Below are 27,998 nucleotides of genomic sequence, written 5' to 3'. Positions count from 1 at the left end.
GGTTGAATTCCAACTCCAGTGGGAAAATGGCTTTGCTAAGCTGGAATCAGACTTTGTTCTTTGGAAATTTCACAGGGTTGGAGATTAAACCAATCGTGCCGTACCTTTGGTATTAAGGGTATGCGATATGTATTTTTGCAGTTGGAATGAGTGTTACTATGTGGTTTGTTTTTTGTAAGAGCTGCTTAAGAACCATCGTTGTAATATGGACCTCAATTGTTGCCTTCGTGGAAGGCAAAGGCGGCCTGGTTCAAGTGCGACACGGTGATCACACCCAGATCACCCGGGCCAAAAGCACACAGACATCAATGTGATGGATGGCAAATGGCGTTTTATTGGGGGTTACACAGGTTTAAATAGCTCGAGGTGTGCAATGTCACTTCCGTATGCATTCCTCAGGCTATTGTCTTCTAGGTGGGGAGGGGCTTGGCCTAGCTTTCCGTACACCGCGAGATCTTCCGTCCGCCAGACCCTATCTGACCACATTTCCCCCCTCCCTATGCACAATTAAAAAGGTTAAAATACAATCACAAAAGTCTACTTATAATGTTAGTTAAACATTTACCATCTATAAATTAGTATGATCTTAAAAATAGAATATAATCAATGGATAAAAGGTTATCATATCATTTTTCAGTGCAACTCTTTAAAAATATATATGTAAAAATATATGTAAACATATCCCACGTCCCTGAGTTAAAGACTTAAAGCACCATGAGTGAATGGGGGTTAGAATGAGTCAGTAGGGAGTAATAGAATAGAATAGAGGTAGTTTGGGGGCTATTCTGGGGTAGCACTATGTGAATGCATTCTTATAGCAGCTGCTGGTGTTCTAGGAACAGAATGTCAACACTCTCAAGTCGTCTTTTGACAAATAACACTAATCTATTCAGGATACAAGGTCCGACAATCAATGCTGTGAGTAGCAGTGCAATTGGACCTATTAAGGTTGATATCAAAGTGGTCAACCACGGTGAATGGTTAAACCATGATTCGAACCATCCCTGCTGGGCTTCCCTCTCTCTTTTTCAGAGAGCTAGTCTCTCTCTCAGCTTTGCCATGGAGTCTCGAACCACTCCGGTATGATCTGCATAGAAACAGCACTCCTCCTTCAAGGCGGCACAGAGGCCTCCTTGGTGCAAAAACAGGAGGTCTAATCCCCGTCTGTTTTGTAAAACGACCTCAGAGAGCGAAGAGACAGACTTCTCCAGAAAGGACATTGATGTCTCGATTTTTTCCAGATCTTCATCGATGGCAACTTGTAATTGTGACAGCCCTTCCTGCTGAGTCACCAGGGAGGCCACTCCCGTGGCCGTACCGGCTGCTCCCAGGCCGAGCAATGTTGCTATAGTGATGGCTGTCAGCACCTCTCTTTTCTGTAGGCTGATGCCCGTCTGTTCCCACTGATAGTACATATCCTCTTCCGGATGGTACAGGACCCTGGGAGCAATCAGAATCTGAATACAAAAGTCATTAGCAAAATCAAAACGTTTAAGGGACACGCAAGGGGTTACTCCCAGTTTGTGGCAAATCCACATCCCTGGTGGGGACGGAATTGCCCATTCGCGAGTTTTGTCAAATGCAATGACTTCTGCGCAGGCAGAGTAGTCCCAGTTTGCTATGCTGGTATTGCCAAAACACACTCCTTTGCCCCTGACTTGGCTCAGGGTAATTCCCTTTCTCGGTGTGTCCCAGTTACATTGGGTAGGATTATTGTTGGACGAATAGGTAAAGGAGGCCTTGAATGCAATACCCTCATAAAAAGGGGGTTGCATATCATAGCACAGCCAACAGGAACTTGTGAGATTGGGATTAGAGTGGTTCAATGATCGATAGGTAGCGTCTAGTACGCCAAAAAATGGCTTACCAGGCGTATTAAGGGCGTTTCCGATTGGTCTTTTGGGGGGCACTGTTCGCTTAGGTGACAGGGGGCTGGCTGGAATGGGGACAGAGGTTGGCAAGCTGTCTTTTCTTTGCTGATCATCGTTTTTAATTACGATATTGGGGCCAACCGCCGTGCTACTTTTGATCTCTCGTTTTTTAATAAAGATTAGGCCTCCCCTATCCCCTCCAGTCTCCCGGTATCTGAAACCCCAGGTCTTACCGACTGTCCATCCCAGGTCATCTTCGTTGGTAACATTTAACTCGAGATATCTGCACCACCCTTTGCTTTTAAGTTCTGTCCATAACCCAAAATTGGTACCCCGTTGTGGACAAGGCATGCGTTTGACGCAATTCTTAGGTCCCCATTGTACTTTCAGGTATTTGTCTGGTCCTGCCCCAGGTGCCCAATCGGAGGCTATGGTTTCACAGCCCCAAGAGGCACAATAGTATTGATCGGGGGCATTGCAATATGGTCTACCGGGGTTGGAACTAGGGCACATATAGTACTCCACATAAGTCAAACAAGGGTTCGTGGGGACCAGATCGCAGGGGGATACCTTGAAGCTAGGGGGCCCTGGGGTGATGACTTTTCGCAATATGGTTTGGTCCTCCCATCTACCCAGCACCCATTCCCATGGTTGGTGTTCGTACAGACCGCTAGTTGGCATTATGAGTCCCAAGAGCATGGTTACACAAAAGTATCGCATCCCCTTTTCCGTAATTGCTTTCACAATTGCCTGTATATCCTTAGGGTTTACCGGCGAGTAAACCCGCTGCCCTCCGTCGGTCACTCGGACCGGGAACGCCAGAGCGGCCGACGGAGCCCAGTCCGCGCATGCCATCTTAATCTTTCTCCAATCCGTGAGAGGAGATTTTTCCCTTTGGGGTTCCTCTCTATAACGGATGGGGATGTTTTTGCTTTTGATCTTATTTAATCCCGTTTCCTCCTCCTCAGAAGTTGGATCACTATCCGACTGCTCGTCCCAACTAGTGTCGGGCTCGGAGTCAGAGCTCGTCTGGCAGGCTACTTCCGGTTTCCTGTGCCTTTTCCTTGAGCTCCGGCCCCGCCCACAGTCCCTCCCCTTACGGGCGGGCCGCTCACCCCCTCGTGGCTCGCCCCGCCTCCTGCTCAGGGGGGTGGGTACTTTAAGTGCAGCTTTCAAATGCCTCACAAAGTCACTCTCACTGGCTCTCTGCCACGCACTCACACTCCTGTCGTCCCGACCGGCGCCGCCCCGCTTCTCCCAGTCGCATTCCTCCCAGTCCCGGCCGGTGCCGCCCCCCTTCTCCTGTTTGCATTCTTTCTTACATTCTTTTTCACATTCCTTTTCGCACTCCTCCCCCTCCCCTTTGTGCGCGCCCGCCGGTTCAGGTGCTTCCGCCCCGCTCCCGCCGGAGGCACCCTCGCCCCGCCTCCTCCCGAGCCGCTCGGCGCCATTTTCAAATACATACGGGGGACGCTGGGGCCATGCGGTCTCGGATTTCGATCTTTCCTCGGCTGCCCTGGCCTCCTCGGACAATCCCTCCCAGAAGGATTTTGCCGAATCCTGGCCCTCGGTAGGTGGGTCAGGGTTCGGGGATCTGGGTGGGGGATCGTCCTCCCGCCGGTCTTTAGGCTCGGCGAAATCGCCTGCGCCCGGGGTGCACGGCGTTTGTGTGGCCGCCCTGACCCCCAGTCTCGGGGTGGCCAGCAAGCATTTCCTGGCAGCCTTCCAGGTTTCCCGCTCTTGCATGGCCTTTCGCAAGGCCTGCTCGACCTTACCCAAATTTTTAAGATTTTTTGCTCTGCCCGTGGATTTTGCTTCCTCGGCAAGAGCTACAGTACATCGATTCCACGTCTCCGGATGGAGAATATCCACCGGCTGATCTATAACATTAAGTTCTAATAACCTCGTAATTAAGAAAGTAAAATCTTTCATCTTACAATCAATCCCCCATTGTTTCTGCAACAATGATACGACCTTGGCAAGGGCTTCCATGCTTCCTTGTCAGTCTGGGAGCGTCTTCCCCGCCAGTGTCGGTCCTGCCGCGCTGGCCGTCGACCACTCAAATCCAGGCGAGATTACCGACCCGCTGCCTCCCAGGTTTCGGCACCAAAACGTTGCCTTCGTGGAAGGCAAAGGCGGCCTGGTTCAAGTGTGACACGGTGATCACACCCAGATCACCCAGACCAAAAGCACACAGACATCAATGTGATGGATGGCAAATGGCGTTTTATTGGGGGTTACACAGGTTTAAATAGCTCAAGGTGTGCAATGTCACTTCCGTCTGCATTCCTCAGGCTATTGTCTTCTAGGTGGGGAGGGGCTTGGCCTAGCTTTCCGTACACCGCGAGATCTTCCGTCCGCCAGACCCTATCTGACCACACTCAATGTTGATGTATATCATGGTGCATGATGCAGTAGTGTTTCATACAGAGATACAAAACTTGTTTGGTAATAACACTCCCAGTTTGAATTTGGGAAATTATACCATTCTATCTTATTTCAGGCTGACTCCACCAAATTTTAGTAGCAATAGCATTTCATTTCTCAGTCTTCTGGTGGGTGCAATGTTGGGGAAACAGTTCAGAAATATACAGGTTGTGAGCAATCCTGACTTATTTCAGTTTAGGCCACACTGGGTTAATGGTTATTGAGGCCTAGTTAGAGGCTTTCTGAGAATGAGCTAATGGGAAAGAGATAACTTAATTGGCAACAGAAGAGGAAAATAATTATGTGAGAACAGTGGTTCTGTGAGAATGGAATGTGTAATTGGAATACAAAGCCACCTGCATGATATGATGGTGTAAACAAGGCTTCTCTATATAAGTGAGTGCAAATTGTTACTAAACGATTTCATGCGATCATATTGATGTGCACATGGAATCCTTAAGCCTCCGCAGACTGTTTTCCCACAACTGGTGCCCGAACAGGGACTAAGGATGGCCCGGACCAGGGACTAAGGGTGGCCCGGACCAGGGACTCTCATGCTGTTGCTTCCAGGAGCGATGAAGACAGCTGGAATGAGAGGGTAGCAGAGAAGCCAGTCGAAAGGAGATTGCTGCCCCGGCAATCTATGTAGCTGGTGCCTGCCTATGGAACAAAAGAGGTACCTCGGAATTGAAGGATCTTGCCCTGATCAGGTGAGCAGCTGGGGAGGAGATGGGGTCTACACTCTCTAAAGAAGAAGAGGCAGTAGTTAAGCTCCTCCAATATATTCTCTCTAAGAGAGGTTTATCATATGATGGCAAATCCTTACGAGAATTGCTGAAATGGGCACGGGATAGAGACTTGATCTCCTCGATGGGTACTGTTTTTGAGTTACCTACCTGGGAAGCCATAGGTACTGCCCTGTGGAAAAAAAGTAGTGAAGGAGATAAGGAGGCGGGACGCTTAGCGTTACTTTGGAAATTGATTAAAGTAACTTTAGAAGAGATGGAAAGTGAAAGAGCGGCAGCCGCCTCTGTTTTCGCTGCACCGATTCCTGAGGAGACCAGTGGAAGCATTAGGACTGGTTGCTCAGCCGCTACGGCTCCTGACAGCGAAATGCCACAGGCGCTTCCACTGAATCCTTTTGCCAGTAGCCCGCTGCTGCCCTTACGGGGATTTTTCAGCACCACAACATCGCGCAGACAGCTGGAATGTGCAGGTGCAGGAGAAAGTGCATTTCATGAACCCAATTTGCCGCATCCTCCAAGTGAGGATGAGTTAAGACAATTTTTTTTAAATAATGAGTCTGGTACTTTATCTGAAACCCAGCGTGCTAACCGATCGGAAGCCTTACAGAGCACAGAGTGTCCACCATTGTCAGATAATCCTCTTATCAGCTTAGAACGAGAAGGATCTGTTGAAAAGTTGCTAAACAGCCTTATTCAAAAACTGGGGGATCTTACAGCTAAACCGGCAGGAGAGTGCTTGGGTTTAGAGTCTTCGGCCCTGGTACCGCTTAACTCTCCACAAACTCCTCCCGTGTGCGGGAGCAATTATTCCACCTAATTTGCGGAATCCGGTTCCTGAGCTTCCAGGAGAATCCAGATCTGGACAAAGGTGGAGAGGGGTCGTACGCGATGCAATAATGGAGGGACAGTTTGTACCTAACTTGGCGCTGTTCCCCGTGACGATGCAAGTGGATAGGATACGAAAATGGGAGCCTTTTGATTGGAAAATTTAAAAAAAGGCTAGAGCAGCAATAAGTCAAAATGGCATTAAGTCTCCTATGGTCCAACAAACGTTGAAATACATTTTTACGTGTGATTTGTTGACACCGCAAGATATATCTCAGTTAACTGACATTTTGCTTTTCCCCTCTCAGTTGCTATTGTTTTCTAGGGAATGGCAGAAATTATGCAGTGCTGAAGCATCTCAGCCACAACAATGAGACGACCCATTGTATGGTATTCAAGTGCAGGCTGGCAGTGATGACATTGCTGGACGAAGTACAAAGGTGATTAAAAAGGACTTCAAGGCACTGGGTCGTTTAGTTGATGGGTCAGGAGCACGGGTGGTGTTCGCCTCAGTTCCAGCAGTAGAAGACCTGAGGAGAGGACTAGGAAAACTTATCTGATCAATAGGTGGCTGAGGGATTCGTGCCACCGGCGGAACTTTGGGTTTTTCAACCGCGGGACAACTTCCTTGCTACCTAGTGTCCTCAAATCAGATGGGCTTGGTCTAACTAACAAGGGGAAAAGGACTCTAGCTTATAAGTTGGAGAGGCTGATAAGGAGGGCTTTAAACTAGGTTTGAAGGGGGATGGGGTTGAAACCGGGCTCTCCAGAAAGGAGCCTAAGGGTGGTCTACCCAAGGTACGAGACAAACCAGCGGCCCAGCTGAAGTGCATGTACACCAATGCACGCAGCATGGGCAACAAACAAGAGGAGCTGGAAGCCACCATGCAGCAGGAAAGCTATGATGTAGTCGCTATCATGGAAACATGGTGGGATGACTCCCATGACTGGAGTGCTGCCATGGGTGGCTACAGGCTCTTCAAAAGGGACAGGCAGGGTAGGAGAGGCGGAGGGGTAGCTCTGTATGTTAGAGAGTCTCTTGACACTGTAGAAGTTGAAGTCAGCAGTGCCTGTGGATTAGAATCAGAGGAAAGGCCAACAAGGCTGATATCGTGATGGGAGTCTGTTACAGACCACCCAATCAGAATGATGAGGATGATGAATTATTCTACAGGCAGCTGGCGGATGTTTCAAAATCATCAGCCCTTGTTCTCGTGGGTGACTTTAACCTGCCAGACATCTGCTGGGAACTCCACACCACAGAGAGGAAGCAGTCTAGGAGATTCCTAGAGTGTATAGAGGATAATTTCCTGCTCCAGCTAGTAAATGAGCCCACCAGGGATGGAGCCCCGCTTGACCTTCTTTTCACAAACAGAGAGGAGCTGGTGGGAGATGTGGTGGTCGGTGGACGCCTGGGACTTAGCGATAATGAAATAATAAAGTTTTCAATATTCAGGGATACAAGGAGGGTCGTCAATAAAACCTCTACACTGGACTTCCGGAGGGCAGATTTTGGCCTATTCAGAAGACTTGTTGATGTGAACCTTTTCAAAATTTCAAATGTTTCTCGAGCAAATTCTTTCACCAATCCTGTAAGAATGCCTCATTAGCACCTATTGAGGCCTAAAACTGGTCAGACCACCTCCCCGGCGCCTACCGAAAACAATAGGGAAATTAACAAATAGATAAGGAAAAGTCGGTTCCGGGAAACCCGTGAATTTCTTCAATTTATGCAAACGAAGACCCCCTCCTTCCTCTCCCCGTTTTATTTTAAAAACCCAACAAAAGAACCAAGCAGAGGGCAAGCATTGGGCAAGCATTGGGCAAGCATTCGGCAAGCATTCGGCGAGCATTCGGCGAGCCAGCAAGCGACGGACAAGCCACCTGAGCAGCTAACTCCAGAAGCAGCCAGGAGCCAAGGAGCAACCAGCCCTGAAGGCAAAGCCGAGAACAGCTCCGCCGCGGCCCGGACTCGGTAACCCAATCTCCTCTCTTTACTTGTTCTCTTGTTCCCTGAAAATAAATCCCTATAACTTGTTAAAATCACTAAGTATTATTATTTTCTTTTGTAATTCTGCGCGTCTCTGAAGCAGTGGCTGGTTTTCCTCAAACAAAATATTAAAATAATAGGTCGGATAGCGACACTTGTTCAGAGTATACCCTGGGAAACAGCCCTTGAAAACAGAGGGGTTCAAGAGGGATGGTCGTATGGGGAAGGGTGGTTGGCAGAACAAGGACATATGGACATGAGCAAAGTTACAAACAAGTTAGCAAGGCTCAGAGTGTAAACTCCCTGAGCTGCAGCTACATGATCAAAGTAGAAGGATTTCAGCAGTTTCTCACAGTCACGGTGTCCTGGTACATGCTATTGCAGTTAGCAAAGCAGGATGTAGATACAGCTTTATCAGTAGATAACGTTTAATAAGAGCACCAATCATGAGCTTAGCTTTTGTAATATGTATGAGCTAATTAAAAAGAGTATATTAACCTGATCTTCTACTACAATAAACCGAAGCTTGGTGGATTCTTATATTAAGCGTCTCCATTCTTCCCTCGTCGTGACAAATGGCGCCCGAACAGGGACAAACCTAATTTGGAGTGCCCTGATGCCACGGTCCGATGCAGCAGCCGGTCGATCTTGATGCAGCACAAGAGGCAGAAGAGCTGGACTCCGTGCCCCGAGCGACCTTATAGAAGAGTCTCGGTTGACAGCACCGCCGAAGCCTTGCAGGGCTGCAACAGCGCGCTGACGATACGGCAAGGCAAGTGGTGCTTTCATTGCTCCAGTGCTTTTTAGAAAAGCGGGGAGTTAAAGGTTTAGGTTTAAAAAAGGAATTAGCAGGATTGCTTGCGGTAGGGGCTGCTAAAGGTTGTTTTGCAGACCCCAGGGACAAGTTGTGGGAAGGCACAATAGAGGATGATAAAGTAGCTAAGAAGTTGGGAAAACAATGGCTGGTTGTCATTAATACATTACAACAGCATAGGGCTGCAGCAAAATAATAGAGGGATAGTTAAGTGCGCAAAAAATGGAGAATGAAGTAGCTCTAGACCTTCTTATTAGTTTCTTAAAGAAACGTGCCATAAAATATTTAGATCTTAAAAAAGATCCAGCAGCGCTAGTAGAATACGGCCGCTCGCACCAGTTGTTTACTGAGCCTTCTAAGTTATTTGATAAGAAAGAATGGAAAAGCCTGGGAGATATTTTGTGGTATAAGGTAATAGATGAAGATAAGACCGGTCGTGAGTTGATGAAACCGTGGCGTGCTGTATTTACCTGCTTGCAGCATTATCAGACAGAGAGGAAAATCACTGCTGTACCCTCGGCAATCGTAAAAGGGCAGCCGATACCAGATTTGCATCAGTTAGGGGTTAATTACCATCCGTGCCCCCCCACGGGTGAAAAAAATAATGGTACAGCTCGCTCAAAATTCCAGTGAAGTTCCGATGCAACCCGCTGCTCCTCCCCCACCCCCCTCTGATGTGGCCTGTGCCGGCCATCTTGAGCCACGCGGCTCGGAAGATAGGAACGGGACGGAAGTTACCGCTTCCAGCACCAGAAGTGGACTGAACCAAAATCCAGAAACGCTACGTCACGCGTCTTCCGGAGGGGACGGTCCCAGGGGCGGCCCCGGCCCCCAGTTGGTGCCGCCTTTGGCTCCGCCCCTACGTCCCGCGTCATTAGGCGAGGGGGGCTCCGGAGCCGGTCCCGACCCCCAGCAGACCCCGCCTTTGGCCTCACCCCTACGCCCTGCGTCATCCGACGGGGACGTTCCCGGCACGCAGCATCCCGCCTCCTCCCCCTCCTCCTTCCCCTCCTCGCCCTCCTCCGACCAGGCGGCTTCCCCCGCACTGCCACAAGCAGCCGCTCTTTAGAAGCAAAAGCCTGCTGCACGGCTTTGCCGCATTTTAACGATTAATTGGTCGCAAATGCATGAGGAGGCCCTTAATAATTATGATTTATCCTCAATCGTAGATAACCTCCCACAAGCTTTCCCAATCATATATACAACAGATAATGGGGGAAATGTGGAGGCGGAATATCGCTCTTTAAATTGGAAATTGCTCTTTAAATTGGAAACACAATCAAAAGCTGCTGTAAATGAATGCGGGTTGCATGGTGAACCAGTCAAGCGAATGATAAATTATATCTGGGAGTCAGGATTACTGCTTCCAGAGGATATAAAGGGAATAATGAGAATGGTTATGACTCAGTCAGTACTAATGTTATGGCAAGCTCACTGGCAAGCACTATGTCACAGATTTGCAGACATTCCTAGAGAACAAAATGACCCCCTGTATGGGGTAACAGTGAATCAGCTTATGGGTTGTGGACAGTATGCTAATTTTGAGGCACAAGCAAGATTAGGCCCACATATAATGAGAGTCCATGAGACTTGCAAGGGAAGCTATGAATAAAGTTAGAGCTACACCAGATGTTCCATCTTATATGTCAATTAAGCAAGGCAGGGAAGAGCCCTTTGCACAGTTTGTAGATAGGCTCACTGATGCTACTAATCAGGCTTCTGTACCAGAATACATGAAAGTTGCATTGCTCCGTCAGTGTATCTTAGAAAACAGCAACACTCCCACAAAAAAAATGTAGTTTCCTCTATGCCATTGGAGGCATCAATTGAGGAGATGCTGGAACGCTTAGCTAAAATGCCAGTAGGGGCTCAGGCAATGTTAATTGAGGCAATACAGGGTGTAGGGAGTGATTTAGTGCAAGCCTTTGCAGCCCTAGCCCCACTACATCCCACTGACACCAAACAGCTGCAACGATCAACCAGCAAATGTTTTCTCTGTGGATGCAAGGGACACTTTCAAAGCCAGTGTTTTTAATCCAGAGTCTGGTGTCATCACTACAATATGGACAGTCATGCTTCTTAAGCCTGCACACGTCAGAGAAACAGATCGAAGAGTGCGTGAGGCCACGGCATGAACATCCCAACTTAAGCTCTAGTGTGCACCCCTCCAAACAACTCCAAACAGCCACCTCTCTCCAGCAACCAGCCACTTCCACATCCCTGCAACGAAAACTCCAGCCAGCCACTCCCCTCCAACCAGCAACCAGTGGAAGCCTCGGGCAGGACCTGGCAACCGCAGTAGACGTGACTTTTATTGACAGCAAACCCCCGAAAGATCCCTATGAGCATCACCGACCCAGTAAAATATGAGAGAAAGCCATGTGGAACCCTCTTATTAGAACGATCGTCTGCCAGACTTAAGGGTCTGTTTGTCTTGCCAGGACTAGTAGACAGTGACTATAGTGGAGAAATTTGTATTATGGGCATGACTTGAACACCGCCTATGGTAATGCCAAAAAGAACTCAAATTGCCCAGTTAGTTCCGACATGACAACTAACTGATGCAGCAACCGCCTCTTCGACAGTTCCCTGCTGAACAACAGCGTTTGGCTCTACAGGAGAGACGGCCTTTCCACGCCTCCTGATGGATCAACGCCCCTAAGCACCAATTTTGTTAGAGCATCAACTGGACCAGTGTTGCATTACAGCATTACTGGACAAATTGTGTCTGGTGCCTTTGCCGTTTATAGGCTCGGAATTCTGTCACTAAACAATTTTATTAGGCCTTTCCTCTCATATTGTAATGTACTGATAAAAGACTTTTGTTAATGTTGTAAGTCACGTGACCGTTTATATGTTGATTATGGGATCCCTCTTCTATATGTTGATTGTTGATTGTGGTTATCTTTTTGTTGTATTGCTAAGCAGATGAACTTAATTTTTGATAGTTTAACACAGATGCTAAAAAGATGTTGATAGTATCAGACATGCAGTTTTACAATATCGTGTTGCCACTGACTTTTATTGTTAGCTTTTAGGATATGTTTGTGAAGACTTTGATGATGTATATTACATTAATTTATCTGATCATTTAGAGTCAATTTACAACCAAGAGCAATTGATTAAGATAGCATGACAAAATTAGCTGTTGCATATACTGAGTTAAATGAATGGTTAAATCGCTTAAGGATATGGGGACAACTTAGAGATTTAATCAGACAAGGTTTATCAATTATATTTGTTATTCTTGGTTTTGATATTAGTATGTTATTATTGCTTTTATATTATTACTATGTTGTTTATGGAAATGTATCATTAGCATATTATCTTGCGTGATGAAGCAAGTCTGGATTGCCGTGACGTGAACTTATCCATAGACCTAACCATTCTTATAGATAAACAACATTTACTTGAAGCTCTCTTGCAGTCCAAAAAGAAAAAGGGGGAGACTGGGCCTGGTGATATTCATGTGTTAGAATGGACTTTTGGACCACTACAGCCTAGCACAACCTATCTCCCAATGAAACAAGGAGAGTTGGACTGGTATTTGCAGCACTCTCCAGCCCTACAGGTACCGTGTGGGTTCCCAGCAAGTGGACTCGGCCGGCACCCACCCCACCGAATTAGAAAGCATAAGCTTAAGAGCAGAGACAGCCGTATTAAGTTCTCAACATGTTCGAAAACAAAAACTGCCGTGTTGGCTTCATCATAGGTTTAACTGTCATTTTAAGTTTTGATTGCTTTGCTTTCCCGAACTTTGACCCTTGACAGAATGTCTGGGTTACCCTTGCGCATCAGCTTAACACTACTTCCTTTTGTTCCAGTCTAGCGACCCCCCAATCAGCTTTTATTACGTGTTTAGTTGGTGTACCAACCTCTGAAGAAACTTGGCCAATGTTTCAAGCAGCTATGAATCGCATACAAGTACAATTTCACACTGAGAGTTTATGTCCTACCAAGACCAGTTTAATTGTGTGTTTAAGTGATTATGACACTTGGGATTCTCGTTTGCCTGTTGGGCCCGATTCCCAAGAATTAAGCCTTATAGACTCTCTAAATGCCACATTGTTTTTGGATGAGTAGATTGTCTGTTGATTGCACAGAAGGAACTAGGACTCCATCGTGCTGTGAGCCGGTGGGACTTGGAGACGCTTATAGGGGCCCCCCGACAAGATTCCGTCAGATAAGCCTCTCCTATCCCTCCTTTGGCTCTCTGCACTAGTGGATGCTAGACCTTCCTAATATTAAAGAGAGCTCTGTTTGAGAGTGCGTGTGTATGAGTGCTTGTGTGAAACGGAGACATGCCATGAATGCAAAGTCAGTTTACACTTGATTATGGGAAACAAAATCCAGTTGATAACCTGTTAACCAGTTTGTTTTGATTCGTTAACCGAGTAATTTTAGACTGTTTAAAAAGGGCATTATGATATTGACTGTATTCTTAGGTTCTGCACGTGTTGTTGTTTGTATTATGTTTGAGAATTAGCACTGCAAAAGTTTTTAACGAAACATGGGCTTGTGCAAAAAGAAAAGGGGGGATACGCTGTAGAATGTTCTCGAATGTTCCCAAAAGGTAGAGGGTTTTGAACCCTTTGCCGTGCCCAACCCCATGTTTGAGGGGCCAAAGAGATCGGCCCACAATCCTGTGCTACCTGCACCAGGGATTCGCTGTGCTACAGAAAAACATACTGGGTGTCCAATAAAACATTATGTTGATGTTTGGTGATGGGGTTGTGGTCACAAAAGCACTATATAAGTAAATGATAAGGTTCAGCTTTTAAGTGTAGCAGCTAGAACAGCCTTAGCTATTTTTATTCCTGGTAGTGCAGCGGCTGATGCATTGAATAACCTTGCAAAATTGGCTTGTTGGTCTGAGAAGCAGGCAAACGCTACTAATGAAATTTTAGATAATCTCTTAATAGACCAGAATAGTTTAAGGCATGCTTTATTGCAAAATCATGCTGCCATAGATTTTTTATTACTTGCCCAAGGCCATGGCTGTCAGGATTTTGAAGGAATGTGTTGCTTGAATCTCTCTGATCACAGTGAAAGTATCCACGCCAGCATTCGCTATTTAAAGCAACACACACAACAAATTCAGCAACAAGTAAGTCCCTCGATGATGTTTCTACAACCTGGTTTCATGGTCTTGGACTTTCAGGATGGATTTTGGCTTTAGTTAAAATGCTTTGTTATGTTGGCATTGTTATCATGATTTTACTTTTGGTTTTGCCTTGTATTTTTCAATGTATTCAACGAATGCTAGATAAAGCTGTATCAAAAATTTTTATGGTGTAAAAACAAAAACGGGGGAATTGTGGAAGGGTGGTTGGCTGAACAAGGACATATGGACATGAGCAAAGTTACAAACAAGTTAGCAAGGCTCAGAGTGTAAACTCCCTGAGCTGCAGCTGCATGATCAAAGTAGAAGGATTTCAGCAGTTCTCACGGTCACGGTGTCCTGGTACATGCCATTGCAGTTAGCAAAGCAGGATGTAGATACAGCTTTATCAGTAGATAACGTTTAATTAGAGCACCAATCATGAGCTTAGCTTTTGTAATATGTATGAGCTAAATAAAAAGAGTATATTAACCTGATCTTCGACTACAATAAACCGAAGCTTGGTGGACACTTACATTAAGCGTCTCCATTCTTCCCTCGTCACGACAGTCGTACTTCAAGGAGCAAGTTTTGAAAGCACAGGAGCAGGCTGTCCCAGTGTGCCGAAAGGCGAGCCGGCGGGGAAGACGACTGGTCTGGCTGAATTGGGAGACTCTGAAAGAAAATAGGGTTAAGAAGAGGACCTACCAATTATGGAAAAAAGGGCGAACTACTCAGGAGGAATTTAGGAATATAGTTAAGTCATGTAGAAAGAAAATCAGAGAGACAAAGGCACAATGTGAACAGAATCTTGCCACCTCTGTGAAGGATAACAAAAAGTCCTTCTACAGATACATCAGCAGCAAAAGAAGGGGCAAGGAAAACATCCATTCTTTACTGGAAACGGGTGGGAATATAGTTGTCAAAGATGAAGAAAAGGCTGAGGTATTTAACACCTTCTTTACCTCAGTTTTCAACAGAAAGACAGGTTACCCTGAAGACAGATGGCTTCTGGAGCTTATAGAAGGTGACAAGAATCTAAACAGCCCCCCTGTAATCCTGAAGGACACAGTCAGTGACCTACTGAGATGCTTGGATCCCCACAAGTCTATGGGACCTGATGGGATCCACCCAAGGGTGATGAGGGAGCTGGCAGAAGAGCTCGCGAAGCCCCTCTCTATCATCTACCAACAGTCCTGACTCACTGGGGATGTCCCAGATGACTGGAAGTTGGCGAATGTCACGCCAATCCACAAAAAGGGCCGGAAAGAGGACCCAGGAAACTACAGGCCTGTCAGCCTGACCTCAGTGCCTGGCAGGGTCATGGAACAGATCATCCTCAGTGCAATCACACAGCACCTGCAGGATGGGCAAGGGATTAGACCCAGCCAGCACAGGTTTAGAAAGGGCAGGTCCTGTCTGACCAACCTGATCTCCTTTTATGATCAGGTGACCCGACTGGTGGATGAGGGGAAGGCTGTGGATGTGGTCTACCTGGACTTCAGCAAAGCGTTTGACACCGTCTCCCACAGCATCCTCCTGAAAAAGCTGGTAGCCCGCAGCTTCGACAGGAGCACCCTGTGCTGGGTTAGGAACTGGCTGGGGGGCCGGGCCCAGAGAGTGGTGCTGAATGGGGCTGCATCCAGTTGGCAGCCGGTCACTAGTTGTGTCCCCCAGGGATCAGTGTTGGGCCCAGTTCTGTTCAATATCTTCATTGATGATTTAGATGAGGGGATTGAGTCCATCATCAGCAAATTTGCAGATGACACTAAGCTGGGGGGGAGTGTTGATCAGCTGGAAGGCAGGAGGGCTCTGCAGAGGGACCTGGACAGGTTGGAGAGTTGGGCTGATTCCAACGGGATGAGGTTCAACAAGGCCAAGTGCCGGGTCCTGCACTTTGGCCACAACAACCCCATGCAGCGCTACAGGCTGGGGACAGAGTGGCTGGAGAGCAGCCAGACAGAGAGGGACCTCGGAGTTTGGATTGACAGGAAGCTGAACATGAGCCAGCAGTGTGCCTAGGTGGCCAAGAAGGCCAATGGCATCCTGGCCTGTATCAGGAACAGTGTGGCCAGCAGGTCCAAGGAAGTGATTCTGCCCCTGTACTCAGCGCTGGTGAGGCCACACCTCGAGTCCTGTGTCCAGTTCTGGGCCCCTCAGTTTAGGAAGGATACTGAGGTTGTGGAGCGAGTCCAAAGGAGGGCAACCAGGCTGGTGAAGGAACTCGAGCACAGACCCTATGAGGAGAAGCTGGGGGAGCTGGGGCTGTTCAGCCTGAAGAAGAGGAGGCTCAGGGGAGACCTCATCGCTCTCTACAACTACCTGAAAGGAGGTTGGAGCCAGGTGGGGGTTGATCTCTTTTCCCAGACGACTTTCAACAAGACCAGAGGGCATGGTCTTAAGTTGTGCCAGGGGAAGTTTAGGTTAGATATTAGAAAGAATTTCTTTACGGAGAGAGTGATCCGGCATTGGAATGGGCTGCCCAGGGAAGTAGTGGATTCTCCGTCCCTGGAGATATTTAAAAAGAGACTGGATGTGGCACTCAGTGCCATAGTCTAGCAACCGCAACGGTGGTTCAAGGGTTGGACTCGATGATCTCTGAGGTCCCTTCCAACCCAGCCAATTCTATGATTCTATGATTCTATGAAATGCTAATGGGTCAAGGTCCTTTCGCCGATAGCAATTTGCAAATTCAGTTTGCGCCACAGGTGTTGCAATTAACTCAAAAATTTGTTTTACAGGTTCTGACATCGATCCAGGAACCTGGCCGACCGCAGGCTTTTGCTCATATTAGACAGGGTTTAAATGAGTCTTTTCCTGATTTTGTTAATAAACTGTTCAGGGGAATCCAAAACCACCCTGATTTGGATTAAGATTCTAGAGAGCGTACGTTTAGGGGTTTAGCTTTTGATAATGCGAATGATAAAACAAGGCAAATTTTAGGACCATTGCTTTGATCAGCTGAGGTTGCAGATATGATTGAGCTCCTAGAATGCACTCGGCAATCGGAAAAAGCCGCCTTTATGGCTGCGGTGCTAAAAGATGCGGTTTCAACAGCGCCAAAAGGCAGGTTGCCGAATGATAAAAAATGTTTTAATTGTGGTACAGCAGGTCATTTTAAATCGTAATGCAGAGGTGCAGGTGTAGTGAAATGAGGCAACCAGGTGCCACTAATTGCCAGGGAGTGAGCATGAGCTTGTGTCAAGCCCACCTGTGACCAACTAGGGTGGGTCCCCACTGCACATGAGCAGGACCAGGGGGCCAATAAAAGGACTAGTGCTCATCCCTCTCAGGGTGAGGCTTGAGTGGTGCAGCTGGCTAAGACACAGTACTGCAATGCCAAGGCGCCGGGTTCAAGACTCCTCAGGGCCTCACCCTGAGGGCGATGAACACTAGTCTTTTTATTGGCCCCCTGGTCCTGCTCATGTGCAGTGGGGACCCACCCTAATTGGTCACAGGTGGGCTTGACACAAGCTCATGCTCACTCCCTGGCAATTAGTGGCACCTGGTTGCCTCATTTCACTACATGCAGGACCCAGAAGGAAATGGTGCTCGAATTGCAATAGAGATAATCACAATACATCTGAGTGCTGACAATTGGGAAACCGTCTGCAGAGTGCGAATTACCTGCGCGCCAAGACACAAATTCAGGGAACTTGGTCCACTGGTCAGGGACCTCAGGGACTTCAGGGACCTCAGGGGCCCTGGACACCATCAGCTCTGCCACGCACGGGAGTACCGGAGTTGATGTGTGTCATGGTTTAACACTGGCCCGGCAATTAAACCGAATAACAGATGCTCTCTATTAATCTCTCTCTCCTTGATAAAGAAAGGAGAGAGAATAAGGGAGAGAGACTTATGGGTTGGAAACTAAACTACACAACTTTAATGAACAGTAATGATAAATAGGAAAAATTACTAAATATATACAAATATACAGGAAAATGGAAACCACATTCCTCCCTCCTTTCCCCCAATAACTCTCACGTCACCACCGAGGCTGTAGGGCAGCCCTGGGAAAGTCCAGGCTGGACTCCTGGAGTTGGCAGCAGTGGGGAACCGGAGGCAGGAACACACACATATGGGCTGGCACGGATCAGGACCACAGGCAGACGAACGGACGGGATCCTTCCAGGATGCCGGGTGAAGGAAGGGAGGAAGGGAAATCAGGAAATCCAGAAGTCTGGAAATCTGGAAATCCGGAAAAGATCTGGCTCGGCCCTCATGATGCCTCAAATTTATACTGAGTGTGACGTATATGGGATGGAATACTCTGTTTGGTCAATTCTGGCATCTATCTTGTCTGTTCCTCCCCAAAGGAGGTCTCAGGTGGGACCTCTGTATCCTCCTGGATGGTAAAATGTTTTCCTCAGAGCTGATCAGTGTCCTTGGTCTGCATACCAGTCTCTAGCAGTAACTATAAACATCAAGTGTTATCAATCCTAGAAACACACTGTCTGAGAAACTTGCTGTTAATTTCAGCAAGTGCAACTACTTACAAGAGACTTAGCTAAAAGTAAAAGTACAAAACAGAAAATCACCTTTATCCTGGCCCAAACCAGGACAATGTGGAAACCGCAGTAGATGTAACATTGTTAAACACTGACGTGCATTTAGTGGACTCGAATATTCAGCGACCCTTGGGACATAATTTGTGTGCTTTACTTTTTGGACGGTCATCTACTTCTAGGCAAGGTATTTTTGTAGTTCTTGGGATGATTGATGCTGATTCTACTGGGTTGGTAAAAATTGTGGTTAATACTATTACTACACCGGTATCCATTCCAAAAGGCAGCAGGATAGCACAATTAGTACCATTTGTGTCACAGGTGCCGTGTAAAGGTGACAGGGATAGAGAAAGTGGAAGTTTTGGCTCTACTGGAGTGCCACAGGTTTATTTTGCAATGGATATAATGAAAGGGAAACCTGAAGTAGAAGTACTGCTCAGATCTAAATGGAATGAGACTATTACATTGACAGTGATGATTGATACAGGAGCAGATGTCACAGTAATTTCTCAGCAACACTGGCCCTTAACATGGCCCACGGTACCGTCCCCCGCAAGTATTATGGGGGTGGGAGGAACGCAGGAGACTAGGATTAGTAAAGATCCAGTTGCTTTGCAATTTACTGACGGGTCTCAAGTGTCAGACTGTATGTTATGCGTGCACCTATTATGTTAATAGGGAGAGATGTACTCAGTCAGCTGAATGCTAGGCTCATAACACAGCCTTTTTAGTAGCGGTCGCTGAGGGGCAGCCTGTCCTAAAAATCAAGTGGTCTACCGACGATCCTGTCTGGATAGATCAGTGGCCACTAACTAATGAACGGCTGCAGCATGTGAAGGAATTGGTACAAGAACAACTCCTGGCTGGACATATTGTACCATCTACCTCACCATGGAATACGCCTATATTTACAATTCCTAAAAAATCTGGAAAGTGGCGTTTACTGCATGGCTTGCGTGCTATCAATGCGGTCATGGAGGATATGGGAGCGTTACACCCTGGACTACCATCCCCGGTAATGTTACCAGAAAATTGGGATCTATTGGTAATAGATTTAAAAGATTGTTTCTTTACAATTCCTTTACATCCAGACGATGCTGAACGTTTTGCTTTTTCAGTTCCTTCTGTTAATAAGGCTGAGCCGGCACAAAGATATCACTGGGTCGTATTACCACAGGGAATGAAGAACTCCCCAACAACGTCTCAAAATTATGTTGCCTGGGCTCTGCAGCCTTTACGATCACAATTTCCTGAGTTGATTATCTATCATTATATGGATGACATTTTAATTGCAGGGAGAACACTCAATCACAATGTTTTAGCTTATGTAACACAGACTGTAGAACAACATGATTTAAAAATTGCCCCAGAAAAGGTACAGAAGCATGAGCCTTGGAAATATCTGGGGTGGACAATCACAGGGAGTGCAGTACGGCCACAGAAGGTTGCTTTTAAAACAGAAATTAATACTTTAAGTGATGTACAGAAACTTGTGGGTGATATCCAATGGGTGAGGTCACTTTGTGGGATTACTAATGATGATTTACAGCCTTTGATTGATCTTTTGGGTACCACATCTAATGTGACTGATAAAAGAGAGTTACAGCCCATACATCAAAAGGCCTTGACTGTTATTCAGGAGAACATTTTGACGTGTCATGCATCTCGTTTTGTAGCCGAGTTGCCGATAACGTTAATGGTAATGAATTCAGGTCAAGATCGAGTTCATCTTTTTGGGTTATTAGCTCAACGGGATGCCAAGAAAACACAAGCTTTAAGAATTTTAGAATGGATCTTTTTGTCAATCCGCTTACGCAATACAATTACAAGGGTTGCAGTTTTATCTCAAATTGTTATAAAGGGCAGAGCGCGATGTCAAGACATCGCTGGAGTGGACCCGAGACAGATCATTTTGCCCCTTATGCAGGACTATTTGGTTTAGCTGCTGCGAACTTCCACAGACCTGCAAATAGCCTTGGCACAGTTTGGTGGGGAAATAACAAATTCTTACCCCTCATATAGCTTGTTACCACTTTTATCTAACATGCAGTGGGAGTCATGTAGATTTTTGTCTGACAGTCCAGTGGACGGCATTACGGTCTTTACGGATGCTGGAAGAAAATCCCGTAAAGCTGTTGTTACCTGGGAGGAGATGCCTGGGCAATGGAAAGAACATTTAATTCAAGGGAAGTCATTTGACTCTTTACAAACCCTTGAACTTACTGCAGTTATTTGGGTTTTTGAAACGTGGAATAATACTGCTGTAAATATAGTCTCTGATTCACTTGATGTAGTAGGTATTTTTTTGAGAATGTATCATGCCATTTTGAAGGGAATTTCGAATAAGCATTTGTATTTCTTATTGCAGAAGTTATTGAGACTCTTAGCAGAAAGAGAACATCCTTATTTTATCACTCATATCCAGAGTCATCTTAGTGACCGAGGTTTGGCTATCGGTAATAACTGAGCTGACCATTTAGTTGCACCAGCGTGGACTGGTCCTTCTGTTGATGTTTCTTCACAAGCTCGACAATCTCATGCATTTTTTCATCAATCTGCTAAAGTGCTAGCGAAGCAATTTCATTTACCTCTGGGGGATGCCCAGGGAATTGTGAAATCTTGTCCTGATTGCCAAAAGGTTGATCTTGGTATTGGGATGGGAGTCAACCCTAGAGATTTAAAATCTTTGAAACTGTGGCAAATGGATGTCACTCATGTACAACAGTTTGGATGCTTAAAATATGTGCATGTTGTTATAGATACTTTTTCTATGGCCGTTTGGGCCTCCGCTCAGACTGGTGAGGCAACGAAACATGTTATCAGACATATATATGTATCCTTTGCTGTTCTTGGAGTACCTCAGTCTATTAAGATGGACAATGGCCCCGCTTATTCTTCTGCTCGTTTTCGACAGTTTTGTGGACAATGGGGTATTCGACATGTTACTGGTATTCCTCATAACCCTACGGGTCAAGCAATAGTGGAACGTTGCCATTTGGTACTAAAGACACTCCTTGAAAGACAAAAAAGGGGGGAGGAAGGGAGTCCTCCTCAGGACCGGTTAAGTAAGGCTGTATATGTCATGAACTATTTACGCCTTACAGGAGATCATACAGAACCTCTGATATTGATTCACCAAAAAGCTTTAGCAGACTTTGCTTCGGAACCTTCCCACAAAATTTTGGTGGAATTCTTGAATTCCATCACTGGACAATGGGAAGGGCCGGCAGAGGTGAAACTGACTGGTCGAGGTTATATGTGCTTACTTACAGGTACTGGAGTGCGTTGGGTACCGAGCAGATGGGTTCGACCTTGGAAACAAACACCTTTAAATGCGGATTCCCAGTGATAATATTTCTGATACAAGTATTTGGTTTGGGAGATTGTACTGATTTATTTTATTTTAGGCTGATTCCACCAGATTTTGGTAGTAATAGTGTTTTGGTTTTTAAAGTTTTTGGTAGGTGTTGTTAAATTTTTCTCATATATTGGTAAGGTGTACGATAAATTCATGAGAATGTTTCTCAGAGGCCGAGAATTGCTGTCGAGAGAAACTTTTCCCCCCCCAACTCTTTCCCCCGCAGCTGCTTTTCAACCCCCCTTCGTGTGGCTGGTGATAGCTGCCAGCAAGGCTGCTACAGCTGCAGGTGCTGCCTCTGCCCCCGCAGATACTGTAGCTGTGAGCCCTGCTTGGAAGGGAGGGAAAGGACACCACATAGCCTCGTTAAAGAGACAAAAAAAGAAAAGTTTCTCTAATGCCTTCTCAAAGGTATGAAGCAGAAGTGGGAAATATTTTTGCATTGTTCTGGGCATCAAATGTCCAGGCCTGAATCTTGGTAGGCAGTAACTTGAGGGTTACCTGCTACTCATGAAAGATAGTGATATTTTCTTTTCTTTGAAAGGAGATTTTCGCTATCCATGAAATAGAATCTTTTTGGTGTGTGGAAGGATGAAGACATTTACAAAAAAAAAATTTATTTGGCTTCAATTAGGTAGTGTCGCTACTCTGCTTTTATGCAAATTTCAGATATTTTAAAAAACAATCTACTTTGATGGGCACATTGATTATAATTTCATCTATTATTTAAGAGAAGAGTTTAAAAGATGCTCAAAGCTGCACTGCAAAATACTGGATACTGTGCAAGGGAGTGGTGTGATAGAAAGAAATTTCTTCAAGTTTAGTTTGAAACCATTAGAATACATGATTCGATAATAAAACTATTTACATACAATCATAAAAAGAAAAAAAAAAAGGAAAAGGGAAGAGCGTATACCCTCATGAGAAGAAAAAAAGAGCATGACCTCATGAGAACACTAATGAGTTATTAATAATATTTTTATCAAACTGGTCAATGCAAAAATTGGGCCTAGAATATAAGTGAAAATCTGAAATTTGAGTTTCTTGCTGTTTCATTTGTATCACACATAGCAACAGGAAAAGCCTTTGGTAAGAATTGATAAAAGTTATAAAATATACCAGTTAGCTTGTTGGCTTACAGATTTAATTAGGCAAGGCTTATCAGTTATATATGTTATTACTGCTTTTATATTACTAGTATGTTATTATTGCTTTTGCATCAGTATATATGTTTTTATTGCTTTTGCATTATTGGTATGTTATTGCTTTTGCATTATTAGTATGCTGTTTATGACAATATATCATTAGCATGTTATCTTACGTAAGAAATAAGTCAGAATTGCTCAAAAAACAAAAAGGAGAATATGTTGGGGAAACAGTTCAGAAATATACAGGTTGTGAGCAATCCTGACTTACTTCAATTTAGGCCACATTGGGTTAATGGTTATTGAGGCCTAGTTAGAGGCTTTCTGAGAATGAGCTAATGGGAAAGAGATAATTTGCAACAGAAGAGGAAAATAATTATGTGAGAAGAGTGGTTCCGTGAGAATGGAATGTGTAATTGGAATACAAAGCCACCTGCATGATATGATGGTGTAAACAAGACTTCTCTATATAAGTGAGTGCAAGTTGTTAATAAATGATTTCATACAATCATATTGATGTGCACATGGAATCCTTAAGCGTCCACAGACTTTTTTCCCACACAGGACAATGGAATGTTGGGCAAAATTCCATATAAGAACACACTCAACTCATTTCTGAGACAAAATAAATCTTGCCCAATACTGCAATGAAACAAACAGAACACTTTTACCTTAAATTGGACACTACTCAAACGTAATTTTAAGTGCCCCTAACTGAATGGAAAGCTTCACAAAGAGGAAGTAGAGAAAAAGAAATAAACACCCCCACACAAAAACGTCACTCCAAAGAAGAGCATAAGATAAAAGGTGATGTACGTGTCCCGTACGTGTCACGGGATAAAGACACGGCATAAGATAAAAGGTGATGTACGTGTCACCTGCATGATATGATGGTGTAAAAAAGGCTTCTCTATATAAGTGAGTGCAAATTGTTAATAAACGATTTCATACAATCATATTGATGTGCACATGGAATCCTTAGGCCTCCGCAGACTGTTTTCCCACAGTGCAATAGCATTTTATTTCTTAATATTCCGGGGGGTGTTGTTAATTTTTCTCATATATTGGTGAGGAGTAAGACAAAACCCACACTAATGAGAGTGATCATGCCTTTTTGGATGCCAAGAGTTGCTGTTCGGAGAGTGAGAGCTGCCCCTCGTACAGAAAGCACCCCCACTCCTGCCTCTGCAGATGCTTTTCGCCCCCCGGCACTCAAGGGCACAACTCAGATACTGCCTCTCCTCATAGAGCAGCTAGAGCATACTCTAAAGCAGAGTCAGCTGAGGAGGACTCAGGCTCAGAATCTGCTCAGTCCTAATCCATGAGGGACTTGCGTACTCTGAGAAAAGACTACAGTCGTTTTTCAGGTGAACCACTTCTCTCTTGGTTACTCCGATGCTGGAATGAGGGGGCTGCTACCATAACATTAACTCAGAAGGAAGCCAGGCAGTTGGGATCCCTGGCCAAAGATTCAAGTATTGATCGGGCATTTGGGGAAAAGGTTGGAACCACCAGCCTATGTAAATGACTCTTGTCAGCTGTAAGGGAGAGATATCCCTATAAAGAGGAGATAGACTGCCCGCAGGTCAAAGCAGCCACACTTGAAAAAGCTATCAGGTATCTAGAAGAATTGGCTGTATTAGATCTGATCTATAGTGATGGAAACATTGAAGATCCTTATCACGTGCCATGCCCTAGACCTGTGTTGCAAAGGTTTGTGCATGCTGCACCACCACCTTTTAACCATAAGCTATCAATAATGCTATAGGTTCCTGCAGATGTGAAGGGAACTGTGGGTGATGTGATTAAGACAGCACGAGAGTGTGAAGATGCTGTCACGGCCCCCTTGTCGGGTCTGAGTCTCAGCTGTAAAGAGAATAGGTGAGAAACTGCATTCACCCTTTTTTTCTCACATAGGAGGAGGATGCTGCATTGTAGCCATTAAGAGGAAACGCCCTCCTATGAGATGGAATCGAGAGAAACAGAATTCAGCAAGAGGAATCCTATGGGCACTCCTGAGTGAGTATGGAGAGGACATGAAAAAGTGGGATCAGAAACCTACTGCTGTTCTAGCGGAGCAAGTATGTAAGTTGCTGAGTAAGGCGAAGGCAAAAGGAGGTCCTTCTAAGAAGAAGGCTGCTCAAGTCTTTAGTGTGTAATTACCCGATTCAAATATGCTGGTGACTCAAGATCCCTGTACATCAGGTGTGAGTACTGGGGATGCTAATTTCAGTAATGCATGGACATCTTTTTGGTCTTCCTGAGTTGACTGCCCTTTTTTCCAAAGGCCGTAAACTGTCCTTTTTCTCCTTAATAATTATAAATTGTTATTTCATGTGTATATAATCAATTAGTTTCTTAAATCCTGTTGGATATTTTCTGTATTTAAGACTAATGTTTTTATATAAATCAAACAAATTAAGAGTACATGCCAGTGACACTATATGAGTTCAAAATTTTTTTCAGGTAATGAAAAAAGTTTTAGTATATGTGCATTGAAGAGAACTATGTTTCTGCTAGGTGTTACAGAGAAACCTGCATAAAGTAAGATGAAGCAGACTATGCTGTCATAGGCTGGACTGCTCATAAAAATTGTAAAGCCCCATAGAAAGTGAATTTGATAAACCAAGTATATGAAATGAGAGGGATACAAGAGAGTATTTTCTGTTATGGTAGTAGCCTTTGAACCAGAAAAACAAATCTTGGCATCAAATCTGTTATATAAGAATAATCCTCATTTGGAGAGAAGGTAATGCATTTTGAATTTCAGACTTAAACCACTTCCAAGGACAGAATGATTTATGTCATTCTGAAAAACTGGTACATTTTAAACAAATGAGTATATTATTTGATTTATTAAGCAGCTATATAACCCCCTATTTTTGGTGTTGATCTTGATCTTTCCAAGTGGATGTGATAACAGATTTATTTATTTTCATGTAGTTTTATCAAAAATTGGATCACACTAAGAGACTGGAACGTGTGTCTGTACTAGGTTGTTGTATTATTTGCATTCATTTTGATGGCACTACACGTGGGGTCTCACAAGAGCAGAGTAGAGGGGGAGAATCACCTCCCTCGACCTTCTTTCTATGCTTCTTTTGATGCAGCCTAGGACACGGGTTGCTTTCTGGGCTGCAAGCACACATTTCCAGCAGGCATTTAGTGCATACCCAACAGCTGGGTGTGTTTGCACTACTATTTGGACTGTTGTTATGGCCCAATTATGGAATGAATAATTATAATCAATATTTTACCACAGACTTATAAGAAAGACTATCATATTAAAATCTAGACTTCCAAATCACTATTAATAGAAAAAACACACACAAATATCAAAAAATAATTATCCCTTGGCTGCACTCTAATTCTAAGTAAGGGTATGGTCCAGTCCATGTGCAATTCGTAAGTATGACATTACTTTCCACTTTCCGGTTATCCAATTCTTATGCAAGATGAGCGGTTTCACAGCCAATCTGCTGTCTCTCTAAGTTTACAGCTGCAGATGTATCAGTCTCTGTAGTGGTGGATGTTTCCTTAGTGGCATGAGGGTTTTCCAGTTCCACTTCCAGACTTGCTGCAGCTTTTAGTTTGGGAGTGATGAATTCAAATCTATTTTTCTTCCACTTTTGCTGCTGAAAAGGTTAGTGATTCCAAAAATAGTTCATCCCACCAAGAGATATCTTACCATTTTGTAGAAAAATCCACGTAGGCTTAAGGACAACACGTAGTCACCAATATGGTTAAAGTGAAGTCATCTATTAACAATTCACACTCGATTTATATAGAGCCCTTGTTTGTATAACGATATCTTGCAGGTGGCTATATCTTGGCCACAAATCCTGTTCTCACAGAACTTCTGCTGGCTACATCATTATCCTCTTTTCTGCTGCCCGCTCCCTTATCTTTTTCCCATATCTCATCTTTCAGTAACCTTGAAACTGGGTTTCAAGGCCCTTAGCTTACTCTAGCTAAAGCTAAATAGTCAGGATTGCTCACATGTCTTTTTTCTTCCAGACAGTTTCCCAACACCCTTTCTTTTGTGCACTTTTACCCAAACATGATTCCCTCCGAGGGTCGCAGAACCCCTTCCAGAGGTACTGGTTGCATTTCATCTTACAGTAATCTTTATCTGTTAGACTATTTATTTTTTTGTCCTGCTGATATGAGCTGGCTGATGAATGATACCAAGTTTCTCTGGAACTTTATAGCTTTTAACAGTTCTGTAATTTGAGGAGCAATTGATATTTTACTTCCACTAGAAGTCATAAACCCATGCCACTTCCATAAGTGCCCAGTGGTGTTGCATACTTCAAATGCATATTGAAAATAAGTATATTTCTTTGGTCAGCTGACAGGACTTTGCTAATGCAGTAATTTTGTTGCCTGTGCACTTAGCTTCGGACTTAGTCGTGAAGCCTCCACTATTTCATTCACAGTAGTTGTTGAATAACCTGTAACACAGTTGTCATTCATGTAATATGAGGACCAATCTACAAATTGTTCCACATCAGGATTTAGAAACAGCACATCTGTTAAATCTTCTCATGTCTTTTTGTATTTATGGGTTGTTATTACATAACTGTGATGTGGAGTTCCTTTCCCATGTAAAGGGATTTGAATAGCAGGGTTCAGTGTATTACACTGCTTAATTGTTATATTTTCTGTTGTTAAGAAAATCAGATCATACAAATTTGCTGTAGTGACATTGCGTGTGTAATATATTGTGACAACAGCATTTCAACTGTGTGTGGTACTTGTACTATCAGAGGGTGTCCAAGAACTAGGTTTTTATTTTGTTCAACTACAAGTGCTATGGCAGCTACTGCAGATACAGACAATGGACCCTTGAGGTACCAGATCTGGATGAGCTGAATAATGTGCAGTTGGACATAATCATCTCTCAAGGCTTTGAGTTAACATCCCTGAGACTATTTCTTTCCCATCATGTACAAATAAACTAAATGGCTTACTGTAGTCTGGCAGTCCCAGAGAAGGTTTAGCTTGCTTCAGAAGCTCGAATGTCTTTACTTTGACTGTTGTCCACTGAATGGTTTGTCCAGCATCTTGAGCAGTAATCTGTATTACTGTTTCTGTCATTTCCTTGAAAGAAGCTATCCAGAGTTGAAAGAATCATACAGTTCCTAAAAAGGCTCACATTTGGTTTTAGTAACAGTTTGGGGAAGATTTTGAATGGCTTTAAAATGGTGTCA

The sequence above is a fragment of the Calypte anna genome, chromosome W (genome assembly GCF_003957555.1).
Source record: "Calypte anna isolate BGI_N300 chromosome W, bCalAnn1_v1.p, whole genome shotgun sequence".
NCBI lineage: Eukaryota > Metazoa > Chordata > Aves > Apodiformes > Trochilidae > Calypte > Calypte anna.
This window is presented reverse-complemented; position numbering follows the sequence as displayed.